We start from the raw sequence: 6,000 nt of genomic DNA on the forward strand, positions 1-6,000 counted from the left end.
ACGAGAGGTACTAGACCTGATAACGATTTTAGCAGCTTACACAGCAACCCCACACATTTTCCTACTCCCTGCTGACGAGAGGCAACTACCTCGAAACACGTGTCCAGGGATGGCACACGCCACGCATACTTGCATTCACACTCGAGCATAGGTGTATCCGCCGACGCTGACCTTCAGGGACCATTTTCATTGGGGGAACACGCCTGGTAGGTGTAGCAGTGTGCGACCAATCTGGTTTAACTTTATATTCAGGCTCCCTTGAGCCGGTGGAGTCGACGGACTCATGGTTACGCACCTGTGCGCTACGAGAGGTACTAGACCTGATAACGATTTTAGCAGCTTACACAGCAACCCCACACATTTTCCTACTCCCTGCTGACGAGAGGCAACTACCTCGAAACACGTGTCCAGGGATGGCACACGCCACGCATACTTGCATTCACACTCGAGCATAGGTGTATCCGCCGACGCTGACCTTCAGGGACCATTTTCATTGGGGGAACACGCCTGGTAGGTGTAGCAGTGTGCGACCAATCTGGTTTAACTTTATATTCAGGCTCCCTTGAGCCGGTGGAGTCGACGGACTCATGGTTACGCACCTGTGCGCTACGAGAGGTACTAGACCTGATAACGATTTTAGCAGCTTACACAGCAACCCCACACATTTTCCTACTCCCTTCTGACGAGAGGCAACTACCTCGAAACACGTGTCCAGGGATGGCACACGCCACGCATACTTGCATTCACACTCGAGCATAGGTGTATCCGCCGACGCTGACCTTCAGGGACCATTTTCATTGGGGGAACACGCCTGGTAGGTGTAGCAGTGTGCGACCAATCTGGTTTAACTTTATATTCAGGCTCCCTTGAGCCGGTGGAGTCGACGGACTCATGGTTACGCACCTGTGCGCTACGAGAGGTACTAGACCTGATAACGATTTTAGCAGCTTACACAGCAACCCCACACATTTTCCTACTCCCTGCTGACGAGAGGCAACTACCTCGAAACACGTGTCCAGGGATGGCACACGCCACGCATACTTGCATTCACACTCGAGCATAGGTGTATCCGCCGACGCTGACCTTCAGGGACCATTTTCATTGGGGGAACACGCCTGGTAGGTGTAGCAGTGTGCGACCAATCTGGTTTAACATGACATAGCGCAGCAAGGCGCACCAGGACCACACACAGCGCCCTGAAGTCTTGATTAACATGACAAGGCCCTCCACGCAGTGACCCTCTGTGGGTGCCATATTGTGCCGGAGTAACCGGGGGCAAGGGGGCTATGGCAGGGGTGGCTCGTAGGGTGAAGGAACGGAGGGGGTGGTAGGGTTGAAGCCCTCCCTGGGGCAGACACTGGGCAGTAATGCACCTGTTAATCAAAGGCAGAGCTGGAGACAACATGCGGTCATGGGGGGGCTGCTGCTAGCAGAGGGAGGGGGTGGGGCAGTGGTGGTGGTGGTGGGGGGGGGGGGCTCACCAACATCTACCTGGGAATTGGGTGGCGTGCAGTACCAAACACACAACTACAGCCCACTGAAAAGAGTAATGCTTTCTGCAACTGGCCCTACCCCAGCCCTACCGTCCATGGCTTATCGGCCTCTAACAGACACCGGACTGACATGTGAATGCCTAAGTGCCACGTCTACCACACCCAGCCCTACCAGCCTTCGATAGGGAACGGCCTGGAATGTGATGGACGTATTTACCCCCAGCCCTCCCAGCCTGCAAGAGGCACCGGCCTGACGTGACTGATCCCGCCTCAGCCCTACCAGCCTTTGAGAGTCACTGGTCTGACATGTGTCTGACCCTTCCCCAGCCCTCCCAGTCTGCAAGAGGCACCGGCCTGACGTGACTGATCCCGCCTCAGCCCTACCAGCCTTTGAGAGTCACTGGTCTGACATGTGTCTGACCCTTCCCCAGCCCTCCTAGTCTGCAAGAGGCACCGGCCTGACGTGACTGATCCCGCCTCAGCCCTACCAGCCTTTGAGAGTCACTGGTCTGACATGTGTCTGACCCTTCCCCAGCCCTCCCAGCCTGCGGGAGGCACCGGCCTGACATGTGACTGACCCTTCACCAGCCCTTCCAGCATTTGACAGTCACAGGCTTGACGTGAAAGACTCAGCCCCAGCCCTCCCAACCTTGAAGAGGCACCGGTCTGACATGTGACTAACCCTTCTTCAGCCCTCCCAGCCTTTGAGAGTCACTGGTGTTACGTGATAGACTCAGCCCCAGCCCTCCCAGCCTGCGAGAGGCACCAGCCTGACGTGACTGACCCTACTCCAGCCCTCCCAGCCTGCGAGAGTCACTGACGTGACGTGATAGACTCAGCCCCAGCCCTCCCAGCCTGCAAGAGGCACCAGCCTGACCCTTCCCCAGCCCTCCCAGCCTGCGGGTGGCGCCTTCCGCCACAAGGTGTCCCATCTTTCACAGCACGCCAGTCCCTCGGCCTCCCCTGAGGTTCAGGCAGCTCTTCTTACCTCCTCCCCGGAGTCCCGGATGTTCTCACTCCTTCCAAGCCTTGGGGTTCCCTTCTGTGGGATGAAGCGCAGATATCGGGGTACACTTCTGGAGCAGAGAGGTTCAGTGGGCCCCGAAGGCCGGAGCTTTTCCTGGGGTTTCCCCTGGCATGGTACCACCTCCGAGGATGGCGAAACTGGTACCCGGGCGAGGGAGGGGGCCGGGGGCAGTGAATATCCGAGGATTTGGGGGCTTCCTGGGTCCCTGGAAGTTGTGGTGCTCCTCGAGGTGGGTGGGGAGCCAGGCTCTGCTGTGGTCTGGGTGCAAGCGTCCAGAGCTCTGCCCAGCTTGTGTAAGAAGCAGCTGGGCAGTGCGTTCCCCCCTCATCCGTGCACTCCTCCCCTCCTCCTCCCACGCCCCCCATCCCCAAATATTTGAACCTCTGCTCAGCCCTGAGCGCGAGCCCAGATGTGCAGGCTGTGGTGCAGCCCCAAGCATGAGCTCACAGGGTGGGAAGTGATGAGAGGGCACATTCCAAGCCAGGGGTGGGGGCAGGGGGAGATGGCAGGAGGGCAGAGACAGAGGGCACACAGGGAGGGCAGAGAGAGAGGAGGGCAGAGACAGAGGGCACACAGGGAGGGCAGAGAGAGGGGAGGGCAGAGACAGAGGGCACACAGGAAGGCCAGAGAGAGAGGAGGGCAGAGACAGAGGGCACACAGGGAGGGCAGAGAGAGAGGAGGACAGAGAAAGGGCAAACAGGGTGGGCCGAGAGAGACGAGGGCAGACACAGGGGGCACACTGGGTGGGCAGAAAGAGAGGAGGGCTGAGACAGGGCACAGCACACAGAGAGGGCAGAAAGAGAAGAGGGAAGAGACAGAGGGCACACAGGGGGGCAGAGACAGAGGGCACAGCGCACAGGGAGCGCAGAGAGAGAAGAGGGAAGAGGCAGAGGGCACACTGGGAGGGCAGAGAGGGAGAGGAGGGCAGAGACAGAGGGCACGCAGAGAGAGAGGAGGACATAGACAGGGCAAACAGGCTGGGCAGAGAGAGAGGAGGGCAAAGACAGAGGGCACACTGGGTGGGCAGAGAGAGAGGAGGGCTGAGACAGGGCACAGCACACAGAGAGGGAAGAGAGAGAAGAGGGAAGGGACAGAGGGCACACGGGGGTAGAGACAGAGGGCACAGCGCACAGGGAGCGCAGAGAGAGAAGAGGGAAGAGGCAGAGGGCACACTGGGAGGGCAGAGAGGGAGAGGAGGGCAGAGACAGAGGGCACGCAGAGAGAGAGGAGGACATAGACAGGGCAAACAGGCTGGGCAGAGAGAGAGGAGGGCAAAGACAGAGGGCACACTGGGTGGGCAGAGAGAGAGGAGGGCTGAGACAGGGCACAGCAAACAGGGAGGGCAGAGAGAGAAGAGGGAAGAGATAGAGGGCACACAGGGAGGGCAGAGAGGGAGAGGAGGGCAGTGACAAAGGGCACACAGGGAGGGAAGAGAGAAGAGGGCAGAGGGCACACAGGGTGGGCAGAGAGAGAGGCCGGCAGAGACAGAGGGCACACAGGGAGGGCAGGGGAAGGAGGAGAGAGAGAGGGCACACTGGGAGGGCAAGAGAAGGATGGGAGTGGGCACAGAGGGAGAGTAGAGAGAAAGGGCACACAGGGAGGGCAGAGACGGAGGGCACACAGGTAAGGCAGAGAGAGGAAGGCAGAGACAGAGGGCACACGGGGGCAGAGAGAGAGGAGGGCAGGAGGGTGGCAGAGAAAGAGGGCACACAGGGAGGGCAGAGAGAGAGGAGGGCAGGAGGGTGGCAGAGACAAAGGGCACACAGGGAGGACCGAGAGAAAGGAGGACAGAGACAGGCACACAGGGAGGGAAGGGGAAGGACGAGAGAGATAGAGTGCACACTGGGAGGGCAAGAGAAGGATGGGAGAGGGCACAGAGGGACTGCAGAGATAGAGGGCACACTGGGAGGGCAAGAGAAGGATGGGAGAGGGCACAGAGGGAGGGCAGAGACAAAGGGCACACGGGGGGCAGAGAGAGAGGAGGGCAGAGGGCATAGAGGGAGGGCAGAGAGAGAGGTGGTCAGAGACAGAGGGCACACAGGGAGGTAAAGGAATTGATTAGGGTCACCCGGGCCACTCACGACCACCTCTCCGCCTTCCCAATAAAGGAAGAGTCGGTCAGAGAGTATAGAATACAAACTAATTCGTTTATTACTAATACACTGCAGCGGAGCCCAGTCTGACCAGTCTCCTGAGATGACTGCTGAGGGACTGCCCCCCGTCCAGTAACACAAAATATACATTTCCAACACCTCTAAATTCCTGCCCAAACTGGACTTTTCCAGCTCAGGCCATGGTGAACAAAGAAGGCAAACAAGGATGCACCATTGCACAGGGCTGGGTACATGCTATCTCGACCCCAAAGCCGCTCGGCCAGTGCCTACCATTCTAAGATGTGGGAACAGGTTTATCTAACAGCAAAGGTATGTACATTCATTAGTACAGCGAAGCTTCAACCTTGAGAAGTACAAGCTGGAGGCGCAGAGGCAGCCTTTCTGCTGAGGCAAGCATTATAAGACAGGAGCTCGATCTCAGTTACAAAACAAGATGGCGCCATGAATGCTAACTGAACACGGAATAGAATATAAGAATTGCAAAGGGAACACTTCATGTCTATGCAGTACGGGAATAACATTTCAAATCTAACAGACCCTCCTTTTAGCATTCATGGTAAGCTTTATTGGTGCCATCAGGTAAGGGTCTTTACACTTCTAAAGCGGGGAAAAGAGAAACATTCACACATAGACTATCATTGTTAGCATATGAACTGTCCTATGGAACTAATACTGTAAAAAGTTAAACACATATAATCATTATTCAAAAATACCCTCATGAATATTCAGCAAATCCTGAATACCCTGCATCATCATAGCTTTTGGATTAGAACAACGCCTCGGGGTCCTTGGACGTGCCTTGAACATTGATACACAGCAGGCGCAACAGGTAGGGAGGCAATATATACACAGACAGCATCCCAAAATGATACCTGCTATGGCAACCAGAAAAATATGGATCATCCAACCCCAAGTGGCGAACAGGCCCCAGAACCATCCCGTGATGCTGTTTTATGCAATTTCTGTATAGCAGCGTACACAGTGGGGGCCTGGTCAGCGATGTACACACAACAGCTACTGCCGATGACGCAACAGGCCCCACCCCGATCAGCTGGGATAACATAAAAAACCATACGATTTTGGAGGGCAACAAGTCTCGTAGCCTGGACCTCTACTGTGATATTTGTCAAAATTCCTGCAGTCGTATTAATGACTCACTCCACCACCCTAGTGAGCCGTCTGATATTAAGACTATTAGCCATAGGACCCCAGAATGGTATGATGGTTTTCATTGCGTCCATGAACTGCTGCAAGGTGGTGTCTGCCTGATCTATGTCGTCAGTGCTAATCATTCTCTTAAACCAAAGCACATGGGCACCTCTACGCTATTGGTGGGGGTTTCTATGGTAATTGGGAGGGGCTATAT

The 6,000-nt window shown here is 56.2% G+C and overlaps 1 protein-coding gene across 7 annotated transcripts in view; it reads right to left on the bottom strand.

Moving 5' to 3' along the window:
• The window catches only part of LOXL3 (lysyl oxidase like 3), a 584,553-nt gene extending 581,707 nt beyond the window's left edge, over positions 1-2,846 (bottom strand). Inside the window, exon 1 of one of the 7 annotated variants that reach the window (XM_085642975.1) lies at positions 2,482-2,846. The gene's annotated coding sequence lies outside the window, so the exon portion shown is untranslated. The remainder of the gene's footprint in view (positions 1-2,481) is intronic. The other 6 variants (XM_085642974.1, XM_085642976.1, XM_085642978.1 and 3 more) reach the window with 6 other exon arrangements.
• Between the last annotated feature and the right edge of the window lie 3,154 nt (positions 2,847-6,000).

Source organism: Triturus cristatus, chromosome 2_2 (genome assembly GCF_964204655.1).
Source record: "Triturus cristatus chromosome 2_2, aTriCri1.1, whole genome shotgun sequence".
Taxonomy (NCBI): Eukaryota; Metazoa; Chordata; class Amphibia; order Caudata; family Salamandridae; genus Triturus; species Triturus cristatus.